The sequence below is a fragment of the Pipistrellus kuhlii genome, unplaced genomic scaffold (genome assembly GCF_014108245.1).
Source record: "Pipistrellus kuhlii isolate mPipKuh1 unplaced genomic scaffold, mPipKuh1.p scaffold_m20_p_58, whole genome shotgun sequence".
In the NCBI taxonomy this organism is placed as follows: Eukaryota; Metazoa; Chordata; class Mammalia; order Chiroptera; family Vespertilionidae; genus Pipistrellus; species Pipistrellus kuhlii.
This window is the reverse complement of record NW_023425560.1, coordinates 885,222-911,528: the sequence shown is the minus strand read 5'-3', so window position 1 is coordinate 911,528 and position 26,307 is coordinate 885,222. Positions and strand designations below refer to the sequence as shown.

General features: G+C 46.7%; 1 protein-coding gene across 4 annotated transcripts in view; it reads right to left on the bottom strand.

Annotated features, from left to right (window-relative positions):
• The window catches only part of FAM193A (family with sequence similarity 193 member A), a 104,571-nt gene that overhangs the window by 77,811 nt on the left and 453 nt on the right, over positions 1–26,307 (bottom strand). The gene's annotated exons all lie outside the window — the stretch shown is intronic.

Genomic DNA, 26,307 nt, shown 5'->3' with positions numbered 1-26,307 from the left:
TGCTCTCAACGTCACAATCCATTTCCAGTATGTGCCCAGTCACCAAAGCCCTCAGTAGCACGCACACTGGAGAAATGTGCATCCTTTAAACTATTTCTTCTGGAAGTGCAAGCTCCTCACACAAGACACCCTTTGGTGGTCCTGGTCACCACACCGTTAGTCCGACCCCCACAGGCCAGACTGCTGGTTTCCTGGGCGTCACCCTGAACCCTTGACAGGGGCCGTCCGTGAGCACACTCTCCCGAAGCTTGCTCCCATTCGCTGGGTGGTTCTGTTCCCAGGAAGACGTGCTGCCGTGCTCACTCCCGTCCCCTCGGTGGCTAGGTCAGAGCTCTCTAACCCAGGGCCTAGGCCCGGGATCGGCAAGCTGCGGCTTGCGAGCCACATGCGGCTCTTTGGCCCCTTGAGGGTGGCTCTTCTACAAAATACCACGGCCTGAGCGAGTCTATTTTGAAGAAGTAGCGTTACAAGAAGTCTAAGTTTAAAAAATTTGGCTCTCAAAAGAAGTTTCAATCGTTGTACTGTTGATATCTGGCTCTGTGGACGAATGAGTTTGCCAACCACTGGCCTAGGCCAAAGAGCAGTGCACACATTGAAGGGGTGGGGAGTAGGATTAGGCCTATTATCTACCCAAATAATTCTGGTAAACAAAATTCATTGATGAATTAATGTTGCTTCTGATTTTAATGTTGTATAATTAATGCAAAATGATAATGTAATAAAAAATGCTGTGCATGTAATATTAACTTAAAATTCCTTTGCTCCAAATTTATTTAAGGCCATTTAGATGTAAACATTAATACTCAAGAGAGGTTACCACCTGGCTGATGTTGCTCAGTGGGTGAGCACTGACCCTTGAACCAGGAGATCACAGTTCGATTCCCTTTAAGGGCACAGGCCTGGATTTCAGGCTCCATCCCCAGTAAGGGGTCGTGCAGGAGGCAGCTGATTGAGGACACTCTCTCATCACTGATGTTTCTACCACTTTGTCTCTCTACCTTCCTCTCCCTAAAATCAGTAAAAAGTGTAAGAGGTTGCAGCTCCTGAATGTTAGAGAATCTTAAGGCCTGTTCTTACACTGCGCTCTCCTCCAACCTCATCTACCACCACCACAGCACACAGCTCCCAGATGTGGTTTGGGGCTCGGCTGCAATGCCTCAGGCGCTCACCACGTCCAAAACCAAACTGACACGGTGGGCCTCCACCTCCCGGCAGGCCCATGCGGACTGTGCCCCGCTGCCCCAGGGGGGAAAGTCCTGCTCCCGGTAAGACTTCCCGCCCCTTTCTCACATCCATGGGCAGGAACAAGGAGGCCAATGGGTCTGCCCCACACCTGACACCAGGCCCCCACCTAGTCCTCCTGCTTCAGCTCCACCCCTCCCACCCACAAGTATCTGGAGTAGTTCTTTTTTTTTTTTTTTTTTTTTAATATATTTTATTGATTTTTAACAGAGAGGAAGAGAGAGGGATAGAGAGTTAGAAACATCGATGAGAGAGAATAATCGATGAGAGAGAATGCGCCCGCAACCAAAGTACATGCCCTCGACCGGGATCGAATCTGGGACATTTCAGTCCGCAGGTCGACGCTCTATCCACTGAGCCAAACCGGCTTCAGCTGGAGTAATTCTTTCTGAAACTAAGCCATAGCTTATCCTTCTCCTGCTCCAAACCCTCCCATGTTCTCATCTAACAGAATCTGAACCAGCACTGTCAGAACAACAGGCAGGGCCCTCCTCTGTCCAGGACAGAGCCTGGGGAGCAGGCACTCGGGGGACGCATGCCGGGCACAGTCAGCGCCACGTGGAGTGCGTGAGGAAAAAAGAAGGGCCACGCCCACACCCTTTAGCAATAAGCAAACACCTATAAGGGCTTCGGAAACCAGGTTCACACACAGCCAGCCACCAAGCCTGGGAGAGGGCACATTCGGAAGGAGGGGGAGGATGAGCAGAAACCAAGTAGAGAAGAGGAAAGGAACAGGCCAACGGGACACTGAGCGGGCTGTGAACTGGGAGCGCGTGGTCCTAAAAGTGTGACCCCAAGATAGGACCAGTCCCCTAGAGCCAGCCCTCGGTCCTGTCCCCCGCACAGAGGAAACTGTTTCTGATCAAATTCAACCCATGGAGCTCAGATGTGTGCCCTTCTCTCCGCCGCCACCATCACTGTCACCTCTCCTGGGCATGAGGAGCCTTCCCTCCTCCCCCCTCCCCTTCCCTCCCCCTGTCCACTGTTACTCTGCAAGCCCTCCTCCTTCCCACAACCAGAGGGGGCTGCCTGCTCTTCACAGCCCTCCTCTGTCAACAAGTGCTGAGGTCCCGGCCGGGACCACCCCTTCCTCCAGGCCCCGGTCCGCACACCAGGCTGGCCTGGCACATGCTCCCCTCCTCCCTGGCCTGCTGACAACTCCAACCACAGGCGTGGCCAGGCCAGCCTGCAACCTTTGATCCATCTAATCCCTCATTTTACAAATCAGACCACAGAGGTTCGCCCAGGCCGCACGCCCAATCCTGGCCAGGCTGGGAAAGCGCCCAGCCAGGTCCCCATCCATCCTCTGACAATCTGGTTTCCATCAGGTGCCGTGTAGGATCTCATTTAGGGAGGAAGGGGATTAGAGAAAAAACTTGGAATGTTACTCTGGGCTTAACCTTGAGCTGAGTTTTGATGTCCTGGCTGAGACTTAGAATGGCAAACAAAGTTCTGATCTAGACTCACTCCTCCAAGACGTCTGTAAGAAGGAAGGGGGTTCTCCCCAAGCCATGGCCACCTCCCAGTGCGCAGGCGCGCTCTCTCACAGAGGGCCCTGACCAGGGTGTACACCTCCAAACCTGCCTCCCTCCCGCCTCAGAGGGACCTCCCGCCCCCGGGCACAGCATGGCCGAGCATGGCGAAGCCATAAAACCCCATCGGGCCCACCTGAGAAACGTGAACCGAAACCCAAAGCCAAGTCATCACCGCTGTGAGGAGGAAGAGCTGGGCCTGGAGGGCGGGCAGCCAGAGAGGCCGGCAGCCGCCACGGCAAACGGCAGGCCACGGAGCTCGGCACCTGCTCGGGGGCACGTCTCGGCACTTACACTGAGGCCTCCCACTCTTAAAGTCAAAAGACCCCGGCTCACTCCAGAGCACAGACGGAGGGCAGAAAGGAGAAGGGCACTTAGTGAGAACAAGCAAGGCACCTATTTCTCACCCTTAGAGCTCCCCCTCCACCTGGAAGCACAGGTGCCCACCCGGAGCGACACACTCGCCTCCTAGCAGGCAGCACAGAAGCTCCCAGGCCACCCACCACACCTGCTCCAGGAAGGAGCCCGGGAATGCACACACAGCCTCACCCCTGCATGTCAGCCTGGGGCTGAGCCGTGAGGGAGAAAGTTCAACTACGACCCTCACCCAGAGGCCGAGGAGCCACTACTGCTGGACACATACTGAAGGAGTCACACAGGAGTGCCCAAGAGCATGTCTCTTCCCCAGTTCACGCCATCCTCAGGAACAAGGTAAAGGGGATGAAGGGGAAATGGTGTTTGGCTTATTTTATTTTTTAAATATATTTTATTGATTTTTTACAGAGAGGAAGGGAGAGGGATAGAAAGATAGAAACATTGATGAGAGAGAATCATCGATCAACTGCCTCCTGCACACCCCCTACTGGGGATGTGCCCGCAACCAAGGCACATGCCCCTGACCAGAATCGAACCTGGGACCCTCCAGTCCGCAGGCCAATGCTTTATCCACTGAGCCAAACCAGTTTCAGCTATTTTTATTTTTTTTTAATATATTTTATTGATATTTTACAGAGAGGAAGGGAGAAGCATAGAGTCAGAAACATCGATGTGAGAGAATGGTTGCGGGCACATCCCCATTGAGGGAAGGGGGGGTGTGCGGTATGTGCCCGCAACCAAGGCACATGCCCCTGACCAGAATCGGGACCCTCCAGTCCGCAGGCCAATGCTTTATCCACTGAGCCAAACCGGCCAGGGCATAGTTTGGCTTATTTTGATGTCTCTGATCGTGTCATCAAAGCTTCTGAAGGAGACTCACAGAGCTACGCCTTCAGCTCAGAACGACTCGGAACTCAAGAGCTGGAAAACCCGCAGCGGCTCCCATGACGCCCTGCTCCCTCTCCAGTGGGAAAGCCAAGCACCTCAATTCTGCAGGGCCGGGAAGAACGAGGCGCGGTGTCCAGCCTCGCAGACAGCACCCAGGGTTCCACAGGCACTGCCGCCTGACCACCCGGACCCCCGGTCCCCAAGAACTGCTCGGCTACCGAGCGCGGCCACAATTTCAGAGGACAGTCAACAGACAAGCGGAAGTCACGCTTCAAGCTTCTGTTACTTAAGCCATTGCTGGAATATCTCTGATGACTGTAAATCACCCAGCATCTGAGCTGGGAGTGCAACCCCACTTTCGGGCGCAGTCAGATTATGCTCACCACCCCAACATGACAATGCTAGCATTCTGAGGATGAACATCTGAATCCCAGGACCACCTACAAAGGTGTGACTCTGACCAGAATCTACAGAATCTATATATATAAGGCTAAGTGACGCCCTGGCTGGTTTGGCTCAGTGGATAGAGCACTGGCCTATGGACTGAAGGGTCCCAGGTTCGATTCCGGTCAAGGGCATGTACCTTGGTTGCAGGTACATCTCCAGTAGGGGGTGTGCAGGAGGCAGCTGATCAATGTTTCTCTCTCATCCTATGTTTATAACTCTCCCTTTCCCTTTTTCTCTGTAAAAAATCAGTAAAACGTATTTTTTTAAAAAAAGGCTAAATGACCATTGGACCGTCCAGTACATATGACAAGCACTAGCAATTTTAAAATAAACCTTGACTCACACATGCGCTATTCATATAAAGCTCTCACTGGCACCAATCGCACATGATGCCAGAATGTACCTGAAGACCAATTATTGGCACAAGGTACCTCTGAAGCTGAAAGAAAGCAGCACTGTCAACAGAATATGTCTGAAGACCAACTACTGGCACAAAAGATTGCAACCTAACACAATCAAAGCCGAAGTATATTAACAGGACCTGCAGAGAGGTTGTTCTGATTCCAAGAATTGATTTGTCCCCGTCTGACACTAGCCTCCCATTTAAATTAATTCGAAGGCAGCTTTCGCTGCCTGACCACCCAGAACCCCCGGTCCCCAAGAACTGCTCGGCTACCGAGAGCGGCCACAATTTCAGAGGACAGTCAACAGACAAGTGGAAGTCACGCTTTAAGCTTCTGTTACTCGGCCAACCTTGGAGCGTACCTCTGAAGCTGAAAGAAAGCAGCACTGTCAACAGAATATGTCTGTAGACCAACTATTGGCACAAAGATTGCAACCTAACACAATCAAATGCCAGCATTTGCGATGACTATTAGCAAATCACAAGGACAAACTCTAGACAGAGTAGGAGTATTCCCACCTGAACCCGTTTTCGGACATGGTCAGTTTTATGTTGCTTTCTCTCGAGTTCAAAGAGCGTGCTTCGTTAAAGTTGTAAATACTTCGTCACCAGGGAAATTAGTCAAGCACTCTGAGAGTGATTTTACTCTTACTGTGGTGTACAGGGAGATATTAGAGTAAGTTTAATCAATTTATCAGTCATTGTTTTTATCAATGTTGTTTTTATATTATGTTTTTATACCATGTCTTTGTTGTTATATTATGTTGTTTATTAACATATCGGTCATTGTTTTTATCAATGTTGTTTTTACATCATGTATTTGTTATTTTTATATCATGTCTTTTTGTTTTTATATCAAGTTGTTATTGTTTACTTATTTATCAACGAGAGGCCCAGTGCATGAAATTCGTGCATGGGCAGGGTCACTAGGTCTGGCTGGCAGTCAGTGCCAATCTGTGGGGTGACAGGTGGGGTGAACGTGGCCCTTCACTGGCACCCGCTTGGCTGGCCTGGTGCTGCCCACTCACTGGCCTCACCCCCTGCTGCCGCGAGTCACCTCCCTCTGCAACCAGTGGGGCAACTGCACTCCTCTCCCCCCCACTGGCACCCACCTTGGCTGGCCTGGGCCCGTGGGAAGCTCCTGCATTGAGCATCAGGGCATCATTCCACCGTTTGGCCGATGTGAATATTAAGCTTTTATTATATAGGATTTGTATATTATTTACATATACGTTTTACTAATTTTCTTTCATCTCTGACACTTCTATTATAAAGGGTGAATAGCAATATTAAAATAATTTGTATTTTGACATATATATTGTGACATGTATACTATTCTGACATGTAATTTTGCAGCAATGTCAAATCTTTCTTCTAATTAATTTCCTTTTAATGTGCACAAATCCGTGCAGCAGGCCACTAGGCTTCTATGTATATAAAAGGCTAAGTGACTGACTGACCATCCAGTAGGTAGGATGCGCACTGACCACCAGGGGTCAGACGCTCAACACAGGAGCTGCCGAGCTGTGGCGCCTTGGCGGCAGAGGTTCTCAGGTGATGCGCTCAGAACCAGAGGAAGGAGCCCGATTCCTGCAGGGCCGCATAACTCCCCCTTCACCCATGGGTTATGTTGTTGCTGGGGCACTGTTGGCCCCAAAAATAAAGTAATTCTTCTGATTAATTTCCTTTCGGTGTACAAGAATCCATGCACCAGGACACTCGTATTTTACATAATATTCTACATAACAATTAGGTCCCTTATTTTACTTTATGGAAATTTGCTAAAATTAAAAACTGAGTGTTGCCGAAACCGGTTTGGCTCAGTGGTAGAGCGTCGGTCTGCGGACTGAGGGGTTCCAGGTTCAATTCCGGTCAGGGGCATGTGCATTGGTTGCGGGCATGTCCCCGGTGGGGAGTGTGCAGGAGGCAGCTGGTCAATGTTTCTCTCTCGTCGACATTTCTAGCTCTCTATCTCTCTCCCTTCCTCTCTGTAAAAAAATCAATAAAATATACTTAAAAAACAAAACAAAAACTGAGTGTCATGGGCCTTGGCACCTATCTCTTCAGTCTGGAACATTTTTTTTCCTTTTAATATATTTTATTGATTTTTTACAGAGAGGAAGGGAAAGAGACAGAGAGTTAGAAACGTCGATGAGAGAGAAATATCGACCAGCTGCCTCTTGCACCCCCCCCACTGGGGATGTGCCAGCAACCAAAGTACATGCCCTTGACCGAAATCGAACCTGGGACCTTTCAGTCTGCAGATCAACGCTCTACCAATGAGCCAAACCGGTTTCGGCATCAATCTGGAACATTCTTACCCAGATGTCTGCTTTGCTCCCTCACTGCCTGTCTCTGCCGCCCAAAAACACTGCAGAGCCATGCTCACACAGCTGGCCTCATCGCTCACCACCCCTAACTTCCAGTCTCTTCCTGCTTTATTCACTGTGCCAAGAACCACACCAGACACATAAGTTGTTTGGAGCACAGAGTGTGCAAAAAAAAAAAAGCACACACAGGTGGACAGCTAATGGCTGTTAAATGAAAACGAAATGTATTTTAATAAGCTCCGCCTTTATTCGAAGTGTGTATACATTTTGGGGAACACCCTATGCATGGTGAATGAACTAGCAATTTGGTGAGGCCAGATCTCAGGTGTGCCCAGACTGAATCTTCCTCTTGGCTCTCGAGTAATTTCGGATGGCCCTAGCCAGTTTGGTGAAGTGGATAGAGCACCTGGCCGTGGACTGAAGGATGCCAGGTTCAACTCCAGTTAAGAGCATGTACCTCGGGGACAGGCTCGATCCCTGGCTTTGTTTGGGGTGCATGTGGTTGTATGGGATGTATGCAGGAGGTAACAAATCAGTGGGTGTCTCTCACATCAGTGTTTCTGTCCATCTCTCCCCCTTCCCTTCTACTCTCTCTAAAAATCAATGGAAAAATATTCTCGGATAAGGATTAACAAAGAGAATGTTTTAGGATATTCAACACCAGAATTCTCAGAAAAACTGACCAAGAGAAATAAGCTCACACCTGCATGATTATGTTTAAACTACAGGCCCGATGCATGCGCCGATGGGGTCCCTCGGTCTGGCCTAAAGGGATGGGGCCAAAACCAGCTCTCCGACATCCCCATGGAGACCCAGATTGTGAGAGGGCAGTTCTCAGATGATACACCCCCAATCAGACTCCCTCCTCTCTGGTGCATCACCTGAGAACCGCCACTGCCAAGTGACTGCAACTTGGCAGCTCCTGTGTTGAGCGTCTGCCCTTGGTGGTCAGTGCACCTCATGGCTACTGGCCGGTAGGTCGGCTGGTTGCTTAGGCATATATGTGTGTGAGTGTGTGAGTGTGTGAGTGTGTGAGTGTGTGTGTGTGTGTAAGACTCAATAATTACCTTTGGTTGGACCTGCATTACCACCATTTGCCCACCATCCAGAACTGAAATATCATTGCTGACATGTATACATAAGGAACTGTTTGACATTGAAATTGGGTTTCAAAAGAACTGGTGGCCCAGAAAGAAGCTCACTACAGAACTGATTCATATGCCTTTCAGCATAACTATTATTGCTTGTCTCATTTTTTATTCTTTTAAGTATATTTCCAGTAGGACATGATCTCACTCATCCAGGGGAAATGGGGAACACCATAGACTGATGAACAAGAACAGACCCAGAGACAAGGAGCCATGGGTCAGACTGCTGGACCTCAGAGGCAGGGTGGGGATAAAAGGGAGAGATCAACCAAAGGACTTATGTGCACACATCTGGGCCTAACCAGTGGTCAAGAACAATATGGGGGTGGGGGCATGAGTGGGGGGAAGTAGGAGATTGGAATGGGGGGTTGAGGACAAATATGTGATACCTTAATCAATAAAAAAATTTATTAAAAAATAAAATAATAAATTACCTTTGGACTGCTTCTGTATTACTACTAAATAAAATCCAATTTTTAGAAAGTTTTATTCCACCACTGTCAGCAACAGAATCCAATACAGTTTCTCAACCCCACACCCAGGTTTCTGATCAGCTAGCTAGCTCTTCACAAGAGTCTGGATGAGAAAGCTCAGAGTGTGTCAACAGATAACTAGGACAGTATGGAGACAACTTGTTTAGCTTCTGGAATGGCCTAAAGACTCCGTCCTGCTCAATGCGGAGTTTCTGTGCCACGGGGACAGGAAGAGAGCAGTGTGAACAGACGCTCTGCCTGCACCAGAGCCAGGCTGGCTGGGCTATTATCTTCCTCACATGTATGTACAGTTCATGTCGATTGTAATATTTCCTATTAGAAATGTCTTGGGTCCTTATTTAGAAGTTTGGTGTTTCTGTGAGCAGGGATATTCTGTCCGACATCTGCCCCGCTCTTCTGCACCTCCTCTGCAGGCTCTGAACCTCCTCCGTCTGCTTATTGGAAGAAAGCCTTTGTCCTTTTCTCCAAAGTTAACCCTGAACTGCAGGGGTTCCTAACTGATAGCTTGTTCTGAGTCTGTTAACCCATGGAAACTCACTGCAAAATGTATGTGACCATGTCATCCCAGGTCTCTTCAAACCTGACTTCTCTCTGGTCTCAGATCTTTCCTCCTTCGTCAAGTTATTTCCTTAGCCTTCGAGTTCTGAGTTTCCCATCTTCACTTCCCTCCATCTTTTTCTGACTGGGCTTAACCACCTACGGTATCTTTCTGACTTTTTCCTACCTTTTGTCACCAACTGACATAAAATTCTGCCTAATAAGACTGGTTCATACTGGCTGCTTCTACGGCCTTCCCCTCATCCTATTTTACTCCCTCACCCAGCTCACCTTCCCTTTAATCCCCCTCCCAGAGGTCAGGTGTGATCACCTCCTTACCAAGTCCGTGGTGCCTTCAGTCCTGCCACCTTGGAGCCAACTGCACATGTACACTCTCTGGAGCTCTCCTGCCTTCCTTCCCGTGCGACTGTCTGGTTCTCCTGCTCTGGCTCTGCTCTTGGCTTGTGAGCGCATTTATTCCGACGCGGAGCCACTCACCTTGATGCAGGTGATTCTGTCCAGTTCATCCTCTCAAGTTCGCACTTGCACTTGCCATGCTTCCCTATGCTGGTGGAGACTGCTGGTGGCAGCTGGCCACGCAGTGGCTATCAGTAAGTCCTGACGTGGCTGCTTCACTAGCATGACGGTTGAGGCCCTGTTTCCCCTCACCTGTGGCAGGTGACTCAGCTTGCCCATGGTTAGACTAAACTCTTCTTATATTACAATGCTTAGGTATTACTAATGTGTTTGCTAGCTAACTTAACAAAATACGTTTTTGTCTAGAGATCTCAGGCCAGCTGCATGTGGCTGTGCACTGGACAGGCTCCTCGCTGTCAGGAGAGATTTGTGAAGTGACCTTGAAGCTCTTTCCCACCTTGTTGGTGATTCTTTGGGCACACACTGTCAGACTGCCCGCCACCTTTGCCGGGGCCTCTAAGTGTGGTGTGCATTAGAGGCACATGTTCGTCCTCACATCTTTCAAATAAGGCTGCACACTGTACAGACGTGTTGTCTGGGACCCTGACGAGCATCGGCGTTCAATCTGGAGCCAGTCACGAATCTTGCATAACTCCTGAGGCGCTGACTGGGGGTTTGTTCATGTGCAGGGTGTTCAGCGTGGCCCGTGTGGCTCAGTGGTTGAGCGTTGACCTATGAACCAGGAGGTCACGGTTCAATCCCCAATCAGGGGCATGCAGGAGGCAGCCAATCAATGCTTCTCATCAGTGATGTTTCTATTGCTCTCTCCTTCTTCCTTCCTCTATGAGGTCAATAAAAACATTTTTAAAAACATATATTTAAAAAAAGTAAGTTAGTTAATGATTTTCCAGCCTGCTTATTCCAGTTTGGGATCATGGCTGGCCAGAGTCTATCCTGGCAGCTCAGGGCACAAGGTGGAACCCCACACAGGACAGGACATCCTTCCATCAAAAAGACACCCACACTCACACCAAGACAATGTGGACATGCCATCCCCTCGTGGACACCGGGCTGGGGTGCAGGAGGACAGGAGGACCCAGAAAAAATCCACATGGACAGGGGAGAACATGCACCTCCACAGCCAGCCAGCCGGGCCAGGCACCCATTCCTTCCCCATCCACATCGTAACCGATGATGTTGAAGAGAACGTTGCTATTCAGACCGCTGAATGGCGGGGGCGTCTGAAAACAGGTACACAAGGACAGCTCACTCAGTGTGAGGCGGCGTTCAACTGCAATGGCTGATTGATAGGTCCAACCTTCCTACTGTTCTGGTTTAAAAGTGAGATTTAGGCCGAGACCGGTTTGGCTCAATGGATAGAGCGTCGGCTTGGGGACTGAAGGGACCCGGGTTCGATTCCGGTCAAGGGCATGTACCTTGGCTGCGGGCATATCCCCAGTAGGGGGTGTGCAAGAGGCAGCTGATCGATGACTCTCATCGATGTTTTTATCTCTCTATCTCTCTCCCTTCCTCTCTGTACAAAATCAATAAAATATATTAAAAAATAATAATAAATAAATAAATAAAAGTGAGATTTAATTCACGTATTATTATTTTAAAGGGAGACTATAGACAGTAGCTTCAATTTAAGCCAATTAATAAGGAATGCTGTTTTTTATGCTTTTAAAAACAGAAAACAATATTATAAGCATGATCAAGACTTCCCTGTGGCCTGGCCAGAGGGGCTCGATCTGTTGAGTGTTGTCTTGAGCACCGAAAGGTTGCCGGTTCGATTCCCAGTCAGGGCGCGTACCTGGGTTGTGCGTTCAGCCCCTGGTTTGGGCATGTATGAAAGGCAACATATGGATGTTTCTCACACTGATGTGTCTCTCTCTCCCCCCACCTCCTCCTGCCGCCCCCCAGCCCTTCCTTCCTCTAAGCATGTCCTCAGGTGAGGATTAAAAAAAGGAGAAGAATTCACTTACGGAATTTCTTTATCAGAGGCAACCACACAGTTCTGGCAAGGGACGAGTAACTTCTCCAGGCTGTCCCTTCTGTCACCGAGAGGTGATCTGCATGGACAGGTCACCCCCTCAGGAGACTCTAAAGAGGAGCTAAGCTCCCAGCAGGAACTTGTAGAGAATGTCTGTCTGCTCTGCTGGGCTACTTCCACCACAGATGGGTAATTACCAAGCATTTCTAGAGGAAATAATTGGATTGCAGCAAACTATTAAATAATTGGTAATTTTACTGGATTTCAGCATAAATATAAAATTAGTAGTGGCCCAGTGCATAAATTCGTGCATACTGAAATTAATTAGAAGAAATATTTTAATATCACTATTTGCCCTTTTTCTATAATAGAAGTGTCAACCAAATTCACAATCGACAATGACAGATGGAAACAACATGCGTGTGATTGGCACCAGCGAGAGTTTTAGATGTATTGATGCTACTTAGCCTTTTATAGATATAGAATAAACTTGCTTAATTAGACCTACTTTCTGATGTAGCTAAACTTTTTCAAGCCCAGTGAAGCATCCCAACTTCTCGTTCAGTAATTATCATGAGTAAGTATCAACATGAAGAGACTATTACTGTAGATCACACAGGGAGAAGAAAGGGTAAGACAGTTACCTGCAGCAGTGTCTGACTATATTCTGCACAGTGAGAAAACCTGAAGTCATTTTCAAGGTCCACCATTTCTTACTTCTTTTCAGTTGGGTCAAGTTTCTAAACTTTCTAAATCTCCGTTTTCTGGCTAATGAGAAGGAAATAGGATTCCACCGAGTCTCCTACCTGCCCACTCCAGGACTTCTGTGAGATCAAATGAGATGAGGCGCAGGAAAAGGCTTCACAGACATTTAGTTAAAGTGTGAAATGTTGCCGAAGCCGGTTTGGCTCAGTGGTAGAGCGTCGATCTGCGGACTGAAGGGTCCCAGGTTCAATTCTGGTCAAGGTCATGTACATTGGTTGCAGGCACATCCCCAGGCGGGGGTGTGCAGGAGGCAGCTGATTGATGATTCTCTTTTATGATGTTTCTAACTCTCTATCTCTCTCCCTTCCTCTCTTTAAAAAATCAATAACAAATATATATATATATATATATATATATATTTTTTTTTTTTTTAAAGTGTGAAATGGAGAGATGCAAATCAAAACAACAATGCGGCACCATCTCACACCTGTCAGAATGGCCAACATCAACAAATCAACAAACGACAAGTGTTGGCGAGGTTGCAGAGAAAAAGGAACCCTCTTGCACTGCTGGTGGGAATGCAGACTGGTGCAACCACTGTGGAGAACAGTGTGCAGTTTCCTCAAAAAACTGAAAATGGAACTCCCATTTGACCCAGTAATCCCACTCCTAGGAATATATCCCAAGAAACTAGAAACACCAATCAGAAAAGATATATGCACCCCCTATGTTCATAGCAGCACAATCTACAATAGCTAGGATTTGGAAACAGCCTAGGTGCCCATCAGCAGATGATTGGATCCAAAAACTATGGTACATCTACACAATGGAATACTATGCTGCCATAAAAAAGAAGGAATTCTCATCATTTGCAGCAACCTGGATGGAATTGGGGAACATCATGCTGAGTGAAATAAGCCAGTCAATGAAAGAGAAACACCACATGACCTCACTCATTTATGGATAATAAAGAACATTATAAACTGATGAACCAAAAGATAGATATAGAGACAGTAAAGCAACAAGCAGATTGTCAAATTACAGCAGGGAGAGTAGGGAGATCTGGGGGAGATGAGAGATCAACTGAAGGACTTGTATACATGCATATAAGTACAACCAATGGACACAAAACTCTGGGGAAGGAGGGTATGTATGGGAGGGGGGGCAATGTTAAAATATGTGCACAGATAATTTAATAAAAAAATGTAAAAAAAAAAAAAGTGTGAAATGTTTCACCTGGCTGTAAAGGAAGTCGTGTTCCTGGACTAAAGAAACTACAAGGAGGCTAGTGGTCGCTAGGGAGAGGAAGCCGGATACTGCTATGTGACATCATTACCCAGATGGACACTTAGCATATTAGCCATTTATATATATAAATTATCACTTTAAACGTGAATATTAAATAGCTTTTGTAGGACTTCCTGGAGGAAAATAAAAATAAGCCTTCCCATTCAAAGATGAGTCAACTAAAAAGAATAAAAATTTAAATTTGGGGCCACTAAATGCAATGTGGTGTCTTAGATTTGATCATGGAATAGAAATAGGATATCAATCGAAAATTTATTGAAAACCAAATTAAGTCTGTAGTTAATATTAATTTCTTAGTTTTGACAAATATACCAAAATTATGTAAGATAGCAACATTAGGAAAAGGTGGCTGAAGGGAATATGGGAACTGTCTATAGTAACTTAGCAATTTTTCTGTAAGTCTAAAATTATTTAAAAATAAATCAAGAATTATTTAAAATAAAAAAGTTTATCTTAAAAATTCCTGAGCCACGATAAACTCGCCAAACTTCTCATTCAGTTTCTAGATGTAATATTGTACTCAAAATAGTCAAAGAGAAAATGTTCTGTCCATTCTACAAATATATGTAAAAAATAATTTTCACAGAAAACATGTTAATTCAATGTCACAAACAGTTTGGAATCACTCTAAGATCATTTTAGAGACTAAAATCTACTTCTACAATAAAAATAAATAAATGCGTTGTAGGCTTGCCTATGGTGTTCCTTAATTATGAGCTACAAGTTATTCAATTTCAACTCCTGTTGGTTAAACATTCTCTGAAGTAAAAACAGCTGGGTCCCCGCACTAGTAGTGCACTTTAGCAAATCAGCTCAGAACCTACCGGTCAAAAAGGCTCATAAGGGGCCGAAACCGGTGTGGCTCAGTGGATAGAGCTTTGGTCTGAGGACTGAAGAGTCCCAGGTTCAATTCCAGTCAAGAGCATGTACATTGGTTGCGGGCACATCCCTGGTGGGGGTGTGCAGGAGGCAGCTGATCGATGATTCTCTTTCATCAATGTTTCTAACTATCTATTCCTCTCCCTTCCTCTCTGTAAAAAAATCAATAAAATATATTTTTTAGCCGAAACCGGTTTGGCTCAGTGGTAGAGCGTGGGTCTGCGGACTGAAAGGTCCCAGGTTCGATTCCGGTCAAGGGCGTGTACCTGGGTTTTGGGCACATCCCCAGTGCGGGGTGTGCAAGAGGCAGCTGGTCGATGTTTCTCTCTCATCGACGTTTCTATCTCTCTATCTCTCTCCCTTCCTCTCTGTAAAAAAATCAATGAAATATATTTAAGGGAATATATATATTCTTTTTTTGTTTTAATCTCTTAAGGAGAGCTTTACAATCCCAAAAAGCAAGCCATTCTAGTTCCAAATTGAAATTCAATTAGTAATTCAGCCAGGTTAGTAAGTATATTTCATAGATTCATCACATAAAAGTCCAATCTAATAAAGAGGGATTATGCTAATTGACCCTCATGCTCACACAAAGATGGTGGCGCTCACAGCCAATAAGGGGGGAATATGCTAATTGACTGTTCCACCCTCAAAGATGGCGGCACCCACAGCCACAAGATGGAGGCGCCCAGTCCCCTCAGCCCCACCAGGGTAGCGGGCACGCAGCAAGCCTGGGCCCACCCCCAGCGCCTGCCTCCAGAGTCCCCCAGTTCCCTTACCCCCCAGACGCCCAAGGCCAGCCCAAGGCACAGGCAAGCCTCGGATGGTGGCAGCTGTCTAGTTGCCTGAGGCTCAGGCAACCAGGATTGTCTGAGGCTTGTGCTGCCGGCAGTGGCAGCAGCAGAGGTGTGAAGGGGCGTCGCCTTCCCCTGATCGCCGGGTTGCCTCCCCCTGAGGGCTCCTGGACTGTGAGAGGAGGCAGACCAAGCTGAGGAACCCACCCTTCACTACATGAATTTTCATGCACCAGGCGCCTCTAGTATAAATATAATAATTAATGAAAATTAATCAAGCAGCTCTCTATTAAGACACCCACTTCAAATAAATTTCAGAGCTAAGAAAATTACCAGAAATAAGAGGGACATAAAAATAACAAAAGAAGTCAATTTACCAAGATGACATAACAATCTTAAATAGATATGTACCAAACAACAGAACTTCAAAATACATGAAGCAAAATTTAAACTAACTGTAAGGAGAAAACAAGAAACCCACACCTTTAGTCAGAGTCTTCACACTCCTTTCTCAGCATTTGAACGAACTGGTACACAAAAATCAGCAAGACGGAGAACTAAAAAAATCATCACCAAGCTGAACCTGATAATGAGATAACACTCCACTCAATATACATATTGTAAGTGCACAAGTAATATTCACCAAGATAATTCATAATATTTGAAATGTTTTAAATAAATAAAATCACAGTAAGCATGTTCTCTGACCACATTGGAATTGGATTGGAACTCAGTAACAGGATGGTAACAGAAAATTAAATAATATATTTCTAAATAATCCATGAGTCAAAGAGGAGATTAAAGGGAAATTAGCTGAATGAAACGGAAAGTACAACAAACCAAGATTTGTGTGATGCCACTAAAGTATGGCTTAGAGCACATGTGTCAAACACAAGGCCCGAGGGCCAAATCCGTCCCACCAGGCCTTGCAATGTGGCCCGCACTGCGCTGTCATCACTGCACTCCGCTGCGTTTCCATCACAATGACAATTTATGACTGTTCAGTAAACCATTCGGCCCGCGATTTAGGCTGGATTTTAGATTTTGGCCCCTTCTCTGATTGAGTTCGACACCCCTAGCTTAGAGGGAAGTTTGTAGCACTGAATATGTATATTAGGAAGAAATATGGTATAAATAATCCAAGCTTCTCACTTAAGAAATTAGAAAAAAAAATCAAAATAAACACAAAGCAAGCAATAATGCAAAGGTAAAAAAAAAAAAAAAAAAATCCATGAAATCACAACTAAAAATAACAAGAAGAAAAAATAATAAAACAAAATGCTGGTTCTTTGAAAAGATTAAAAACATGAAGAAACTCTGGCAAGACTGGCAGAAAAAATATAAAAATAAGACAAGCTACCAACATGAGGAATAAAAGAAGAAACCCCCTCCCCCACGTTAAAAAGATAATTAAGGACCAACACAGGCAATTGTACACACACAAATTCAATACCTTAGATGAAATGGACAATTATTTGAAAAACACAAACTACTGCCGAAACCGGTTTGGCTCAGTGGTAGAGCATCGGTCTGTGGACTGAAAGGTCCCAGGTTCGATTCCGGTCAAGGGCATGTACATTGGTTGTGGGCACAACCCCGGTAGGGGGTGTACAGGAGGCAGCTGGTCGATGTTTCTCTGTCATCGACGTTTCTGGCTCTCTCTGTCATCAACGTTTCTGGCTCTCTCGCTCTCTCCCTTCCTCTCTGTAAAAAATCAATAAAATATATATTTTTTTAAAAACAAACACAAACTACTGAAGAAAGAAACAATTCCTAATTTACTTGATGAAGCCTGCACTATCCTAATATCAAAACTAAACAAGGGAAATATAGGAGAACTGCTGACACACATCTCATGAAAAAGGTGCAACAATGCTCAACAAAGTATCAGTCCAGTGAATCCAGCTATTTAGGAAGAGTAACATACGTAACCAAGGAGGGTTTGTATTCCAGGAATGCAAAGATGGTTCAATATCCACAAAGCAATAATATAATCTACCACAGTAACAGTATAAAGATGACAGATAATATGATCATATCAGTGAATTACTAAAGATTTGACAAAATCCAACATCCATAAACAAAACTCTCAGCAAATTAAAAACAGAAAAGAACTAGGTTATCCTGACAACGGGTAGCTACAAAATGTCTACAGCAGGCACCATACTTCAGGGGGAAAAACAGAACATTTCCCCTCAAACCAGGAACAAGGAAACTACTAAAGCCTAGTCAATATAATAATCAAACAAGAAAAAAAAATCACTATTCACAGACAATATGATTATCTACAAAGAAATCCAAATGAATCCACATCCCACCCCCAGGATATATGATTTTAGCAAGATAAAGGGATAGGAGGTGAATTATATTCCTATATACGAGCCATAAATAATGTAAACTTCAAAAAAAAACCCTTTACAAAAGTTGGAAGAAAAAAGAAAAGAAAACCCTTATGTATAAACCTAACAAAATAGGGACAGGATCTGTATGCTGAAAATTACAAAACACTGATGAAAGAAATCAAAGATGTCAAATATATCTCAATTTTAAAAAAGAAAAAAACCAAAGCCCTGGCCAGTATGCTCACTGGTTGGAGCATTAGCCCTAGCACTGAAGGGTCACAGGTTTGATTCCTTGGATAGGGCATATACCTGGGTTGCAGGTTCAATCCCTGACCCTAGCCAGAGTCCCTGCAGGAGGCAATCAATTGATGTCTTTGTCACACCAATGTTTCTCTCTCTCTCCCTCCTCTACCTCCGCCCTCCCTCTCATTCTCTCTAAAAATCAATGGGAATAATGTCTTCAGGTGAGGATTAACAACAAAAAGACATTGAAGATGACTAACTATGTACATACTACATTCATGGAGTGGAAGAGTCAACAAAGTAAATATATGTCAATTTTCCACCAAATTGATCTACAGATTGATGGCTATACTAATTAAAACCCAGAATTATTATTAGTAGATATAGGCAAGCTGGTTCTAAATGTATGGAAAAGCAAAACAATAAATAGCCAAAACAATGTTTTTAAGTGTGAGGAATCACTTGTCCAAACTTAAGACTTCTAGTAATTAAGACGGTACTGTATAGGCAATGGGATAGTTCCACAGAACAATGGAACAGAATTCAGAGTTCAGACATAACCTGCACAAATACAGCTACTTGATTTTTTACAAAGGTGAAAAGTCAACTTAATGGATAAAGGATATTCTTTCAACAAATGGGTCTGAAACAACATGACATCTACATATATATATATATTTTTTTTTTTTAAAGATCACTTCCTGAATCTGATACTTTACACAAAATTAATTCAAAAAGAATCACAGATCTAAATATAAAACTATTAAATTTTTAGAAGACATAACCTGAGGTTTTATAAAACGCAGAGTTCTTAACATGATACCAAAAAGTATGATCCATAAAAGAAAAAAACTGTTAAGTTGAAATTTAAAATTGTTTTTCTTTGCAAAAACAGTTAACAGGATAAAAAGTTAAGTTGTGAACTGGAAGAACTGTTTCAATTCACATATCTGACAAAGGACTCGTGTCCAGAATTATAAAGAACTCTCAAAACGAAAAAGAAAACCACCTGCTTTAAAATAAGGAAAGTCTGGCCGAAACCGGTTTGGCTCAGTGGTAGAGCGTCGGTCTGCGGACTGAAGGGTCCCAGGTTTGATTCTGGTCAAGGGCATGTACCTGGGTTGCGGGCACATCCCCGGTGGGGGGTGTGCAAGAGGCAGCTGGTTGATGTTTCTCACTCATCAACGTTTCTAGCTCTCTATCTCTCTCCCTTCCTCTCTGTAAAAAATCAATTAAAAAAATATTTAAAAAAAATAAAAAAATAAGGAAAGTCTGGCCGGCCGGGCTGGCTCAGTTGGTTGAATGCTGTCCTGGGCACTAAAAGGTTGTCCTTTGAGTACCAGTCAGGCACAAACTTGAGCTGCGGTTTCAATGCTCAGGGAATATGGAAGGCAACTGATGTTTCTCTCTCTCTCTCTCTCTAAGCATGTCTTCCAGTGAGGATTTCCTTTTTAAATAAACCAAGTCTTAAATAAACACTTTGTCCTAGAACAGTGGTCGTCAAACTCATTAGTCAACAGAGAGGCAAACAGTGTCTCCCAAGCCGCATGTGGTTCACAAGCCTCAGTTTGCCGATCACTGTCCTAGAAGATACAAGAATGTCAAATAACCAAATAAACACATGAAAAGTGCTCACTTGCCGAGACCGGTTTGGCTCAATGGATAGAGCGTCGGCTTGGGGACTGAAGGGTCCCGGGTTCGATTCCGGTCAAGGGCATGTACCTTGGTTGCGGGCATATCCCCAGTAGGGGGTGTGCAAGAGGCAGCTGATCGATGACTCTCTCATCGATGTTTCTAACTCTCTATCTCTCTTCCTTCCTCTCTGTACAAAATCAATAAAATATATTTAAAAAAAAAAAAAGTGTTCACTAGCCTATCTAATAAAAGAATAATATGCAAATTGACTGTACCTCTGCTACAGCCACGCCCACCAGCCAATCAGAAGTGAGTATGCAAATAAACCCAACCAAATTGGCTGCAGCCCCAGAGATCAGCAATGGAGAAAGCCAAGCTTCTGAAGCCCTGGCCTGCCTTGGCCTCCCTCAGGCTACAAAGTTTCAATTGTAGAAGATACATAAATCCCAACAGAAATGGCTATGGACACAGAGCAACCAGGAGGCTTGGCTCCATTCAAGCCTACAAAGTTTCAATTGTAGAAGATACATAAACCCCAGATATCAGGGCCTCCACTTGGGTTGGGCGGTGTGGCCGGCCTGCAAACCACTACAGGCCCCTTGCCCAGGCCACCCCATGTCCCAAGGGAACCCCCTTGGGACACCCTTCAGGGCAAACCAGCTGGCCCCCACCCATGCACCAGGCCTCTATCCTAACTAATAAAAGAGTAAGCTGAAACCGGTTTGGGTCAGTGGATAGAGCGTCGGCCTGCAGACTGAAAGGTCCCAGTTCGATTCCAGTCAAGGGCATGTACCTTGGTTGCAGGCATATCCCCAGTAGGGGGTGTGCAAGAGGCAGATGATAGATGATTCACTCTCATCAATGTTTCTAACTCTCTATCCCTCTTTCTTTCTGTAAAAAAAATCAATAATATATATATCTATTTTTTTTTTAAAGAGTAATATGCAGATTGACCATCACTCCACCACACAAGATGGCTGCCCCCATGTGGTCAAAGATCCTGCCCCCATGTGGACACAAGATGGCCATCACAAGATGGCCAGCAGGGGACGGCAGTTGTGAGGGACCAGGCCTGCAAGGGAGGGCAGTTGGGGGCAATCAAGCCTACAGGGGAAGGCAGTTAGGGGTGACCAGGCCACCAGAGGAGGAAAGTTGGGGGTGACTAGGCCTGCAGGGAAGGGCAGTTGAGGGGGACCCAGGCCTGCAGTGGAGAGCAGTTGGGGGGGACCTGCAGAGGAGGGCAGTTAGGGGTGATCAGTCCTGCAGGGGACAGCAGGTTAGGGGTAAACAGGCTGGCAAGGGAGCAGTTAGGCATCAATCAGGCTGGCAGGGGAGTGGATAGGGGGTGATCAGGCTGGCAGGCAGAAGTGGTTAGGGGCAATCAGAAAGGCAGGCAGGGAAGCAGTTGGGAGCCAGCAGTCCTGTATTGAGAGGATGCCCCACCAGGATTGGGCCTAAAAGGGCAGTCAGACATCCCTTGAGGGGTCCCAGATTGGAGAGGGTGCAGGCTGGGCTGAGGGACACCCCCTCCCTCTGTGCATGAATTTCGTGCACCGGGCCTCTAGTCAATTATAAATAGGGAAATACAAATTAAAACCACAATGCCACTGCACACATATTAATTCAACTTGTTCCAATAACAACCACTGCCGACACCAAGTGCTACAAGGATGCAGAGAAGCCAGAACTCAGACTTTGCGGGTGGAAGTCACAGCGGTAAGTCGCTCATAGGTTTCTTACGCTTCCACATAACCGAGCTCACACTGCTGGGAATATGCCACCCAGGAATGGAAATTCACGATCACACAAAAGCCTGGGGACAGGTGCTTATCAGAGCGGTTTACTATCACCAAAAGGTGGAAAGAATCCCAATGACTACCACAGGACAACGGATAAACTGGCATGTTTACACAGCGGAATGCTTCTCGGCAGTGAAAAGGAGCATACCACATATGCATGCAACAAATGAACCACGAAGTGACTGTGCTGTGTGAAATAAACCAGCCTCAAAAACGACATACACATGATCCCATTTGTGTGACTTCTCTGAAAGGCAAAGGCATAGTAACAAAGTACCGGCTGGCAAGAATTTAGGGATGGGAAAAGTTTAAAGGTACAGGCAGCATGAGGGAGCCTCTGGGGGTAGTGGATACATAAACCCATGAGTTTAAATCCACAGCACTGTACAATTTCAAATATTAGTTATTACATGTTAATTTAATTAGCATACAATAAAACCAGTAAAAAGTTGTCCTACAGCATAAAGTCAAACTAAACGTATTCTTAGCTACTCCCTCTGGACTGAGAGGAGGCTCACGTCCATCACAGACCTTCACGTACAGGGCTTCACAGCAGCTTGATTCGATTCTGCCTTAAAATAACTCGACATCGTCAAAACCGGTGTGGCTCAGTGGATAGAGCGTGGGTCTGCGGACTAAAGGGTCCCAGGTTCGATTCCGGTCAGAGGCTTGTACCTTGGTTGCGGGCGCATCCCCAGTGAGGGTGTGCAGGAGGCGGCTGATCAATGGTTCTCTCTCATCGATGTTTCTAACTCTCTATCCCTCTCTCTTCCTCTCTGTAAAAAAATCAATAAAACATATATTAAAAAAGAAAAGAAAAAGGACACGGACACATTTCAGATGTGATGTTCAGCCGGCCTGAGGACTTTTATGTGAAATTGAAACACAGGCTAAACATGTGGGAATAATGGCAGGTGCCTATGAGAGGGAGCTGAGGGGTGCTGGGGCTCAGGAATAGTCTGTGCTGGTACAGTGGTCAGTGGGTGAACAGACACACAGAACACCATCGCAGGCGCTCTCTGCAGCTGTACAAATTCCTCATCGCAGTGAAAGCACAGGAGGTTTCTTTCTAGCTCTTTCTCTGACCTCTCCTCAGATCACTAAGGCCAATATGAACTAGAGTTGTGACTGAACCTCATTTTCTCATGGGAGCAATTTCTGCAGCACAGAAAGGGCCTCTAAGTGAACCCCAAGATCCATGACTGCACCATAGAATACACTGTTCAATGGCTTTTAAGCATTATTAACATTATCTCCATCTTGCCACCTTTTCAGCAATGAAAAAGAATCTGTGTTATTACAAATGCCCCTACACTAACAAGTTTCTCTGGCTTCAAAACTTTAATACTGCTATTTTAAAACGTACTCCATCCTACCCCAAATGGCTTCCTTTTATAAATCTCTAAAAGCATTACAAAAATAGCCCTTAATTCCTAGTTGAACCCTCCATGAGTGTAAATTATATGTAATTTGATATTCCAACAGTGACATGAGTCAATTTCTATAATAGAGAAATTCAGATTTTTGTAAATATGTATATGACTTAATTTTGCACACCCATTCAGAAAACAATCCTAATGGTCTAAATGTTTTCATAAGATACCTATATGTTTAACTGTTAAAACATAGAAATAGGCAAATTAGTTTTATTTGAAGAAGAAAAACTCTTGGTAATACAGGTTTGTGAAAGCATCATTCACTTTTTTGCTCTGTAAGTAATGTTCACTGTAGAAAAGTCTTAAAGCTCGAGTCTTTTTTGGAAAAAAAAAAATTATTGATTTCAGAGAGGAAAGGAGAGGAGAGGAGAGAGAAACATCATGATGAGAATCATTGGTCAGCTGCCTCCTGCACGCCCCCACTGGGCAATCCCAGCATGTGCTCTTAAGCGGAATCAAACCCAGGACCCTTCAGTCCACACGTCTACACTCTGTCCACTGAGCCAAAAAAGCTAGGGCTAAAGCTTGAGTCTTAAATGATGTGCAAAATGGAAAAAAGGCCATCAAAATTTCCACCACAAATATTTTGATGTATATCCTATCAGACTTTCCTATGCAAACACACACACATGTATTTTTTAAAAATGAGTCCAGCGGTTCAGTGGTTGAGTATCAACCCATGCGCCAGGCGGTGGCAGGTTCATACCTGGGTTTCGGGTTTGATTCCCAGGAGGGGGCGTGCAGGAGGCAGCTGTTCCACGTCTCTCTCTCTCCCCCCCCACACTCTCTCTCTCCCCTTCCCTCCTCGCTCCAAAATCAATAAAAACACTTTTTTTTTTTTTTTTTTAAATAAAATGGGTCCAGCCTTGGCAGGTTTTCGGTTTTGATCAGTGGTTAGAGCTTCGGCCTGCTGACAGAAGGGTCACAGGTTAGATTCCCAGTCAAGGGCATGTACTTGGGTTTAGGCTCTCCCTGGCACCAGGCTATATGTGGTGCATGCAGGAGGCAACCAATTGATGTGTCTCTCTCACACAGATATTCCTCTCTCCCCAGCACTCTCTCTAAAAATCAATGGAAAAATATCCTTGGGTGAGAATAATAAAAAAATAGGTCCAGCCGGCACCGGTTTGGCTCAGTGGATAGAGCGTCAGCCTGCGGACTGAAAGATCCCGGGTTCGATTCTGGTCAAGGGCATGTACCTTGGTTGCAGGCACATCCCCAATAGGGAGTGTGCAAGAGGCAGCTGGTCGATGATTCTCTCTCATCGATGTTTTTCTCTATCCCTCGCTCTTTCTCTCTATAAAAAATCAATAAAATATATATTTTTAAAAATAGGTCCATAAACTTTTCTATTTTGTAAGCTGCATAGCTGCATTCTTCACTTAATACAACATGAATACTATAAAAATTACATTTTAAAATAGAAATACAAAATAGTAAGATATATTCATGACATCCTTCATCCACCAACTTCCCATTTTGGGGACACCCCTTTGTTGTCACATTTGTATAAACTACCCACAAGGCAGTTAGCATAGACCTTGTCATGACCCATGTTCACGGTTTGTTTGTTTTTTTAATTGATTTGAGAAAAAGAGGGAGAGGGAAAGAGAGAAACATCATTGTGAGAGAGAAACATTGATGGGCTGCCTCCTGCAAGTCCCTTAGTGGGGGGACCCAGCCAGCAACCCGGGCATGTGCCATGACTGGTCAAACCTGTGACCTTTGGTGCATGAGACAACACTCAACCAACTGAACCACACCGGCCAAGACCCACCATGTTCACAGCTCCTAACCCACATTGTTTTCCCACTGCGCAGGCATCACCCTGCAGCAAAGTCCCTAGTCAAGTCTCACACAGCCTCCTGAACACCCAGGCTCATGTACGCACCCAGGGCTGGGGGCCACTGGGCCCTGTGCACGCACCTTCCCTGAGGTCACTTGTTTACTCACTCGTGTCATTACCCGGAGCTGGAGCCACATCACCTACTGAGGCAGCGCGGCTGACACCTGCCTGGGGACCCAGGTCCCACCGAGTGTGTGCCCCACGCTGTGTGCCCAGGCTTCTGTAGGAGCCAACCACAGTACACGCTACCTCACGTTTCCCTAAAGTCATCGCCCATGTGCACACATACCCTCCTCGCCTCGGCAGCAGCCTTGATGGGGTGGCCCTGGGTCTCACCCTCAGCGCTGTGTCCTGCCCACAGGGGAGGGGGTCTGAGACCTCTGAGAATCAAGCCAGCCCTTCCCCTCTCACTCCTCCTGGAAACCTGCCCCGTGTCCCTGCGGGATGCGAGCAGGACCCCAGGAATGGGGGCCTGTCTGGGAAACGCAGGTTACCTGAGCTGCGCTCCCTTCTGCAAAGCAAAAGGGAGTCAGGGAAACCTAGAGGAACGGCGGGGAAGGCGAGCATCAGGACCTCCGCTGCACCCCAGCCTGTCTTATATTTAATCAGGGAAATGGGTTCTCTCACCTCCAGCACCAGCCAGCGTTACCCGTTTTCCTGAAGGATGTGCCCAGGCGGACTCCTCCCCGCCCCCAGGGGCAGCCAGCCCGGGAACAAACGCCGCGCTGCTCTTGGGTCCCAAGAACTGCTCCCGCTTTGCTCTCGGGGTTCAGGGCAAGGGCAGCCTCCGGCCAACGTGACGTCCGGGGTTTGGCCCCGGGTCCTGAGCAAACGTGACGCCGGCACCGGGGCACGGCGGCCGGGCCGCGCACGCATCCCTCCCGCATCCGTCCCGGCACAATATTGTGAATCTTCCGTGAAACGATTTCTGTCTCACCCTCTGGCACAAACACTCCTGAAGGAGCCTTTTAATCGCCAATAAAACAACAGTCCTACCAACTTTAGAGAAAACCCATTGTCTCTGGAAACGACTGCGCCAGCGGCGTGCCCTCCCCGGAGCCCGGGCCCGCAGCCGGGCCGGAGCATCCCCGGCGGGAGGTGCGGCGCAGGGAGTCACCTGTCACCGCCGCACGTCCCGCCCGAACGCGAGCCCTCGCGCCGCCTGACCCCGAGGCCGCCGCCCGGGGCTGAGGGGCCCCGGCGGCCCCGGGAGGAGGAGGGCGGCTTCCCCAGGCGCCGCCCGGACCCTCGCCGCGGCCGGCAGAGGCAGGGCCTGGCCACGCGCCCCGCAGCCCGGCCTGCGGAGGGCCCGCGTCCCCTGCCACCGGACCGGCCGCGGCCGCGAGCGGCTTCCAGGCGAGCCCCGCGCCGGGGCGGCGCCACCGGGGCCGTGACAGCCGCGCGCAGGTGGGCAGCGCGGCGCCGCCCGGAAGATGCCGGCCGCGGGAAGGGGTCACGAGCCGCCGCCCGTTACCCGCGGGAGCGGCCCCGCGCCCGCCCGCCCCCGCCCCCGC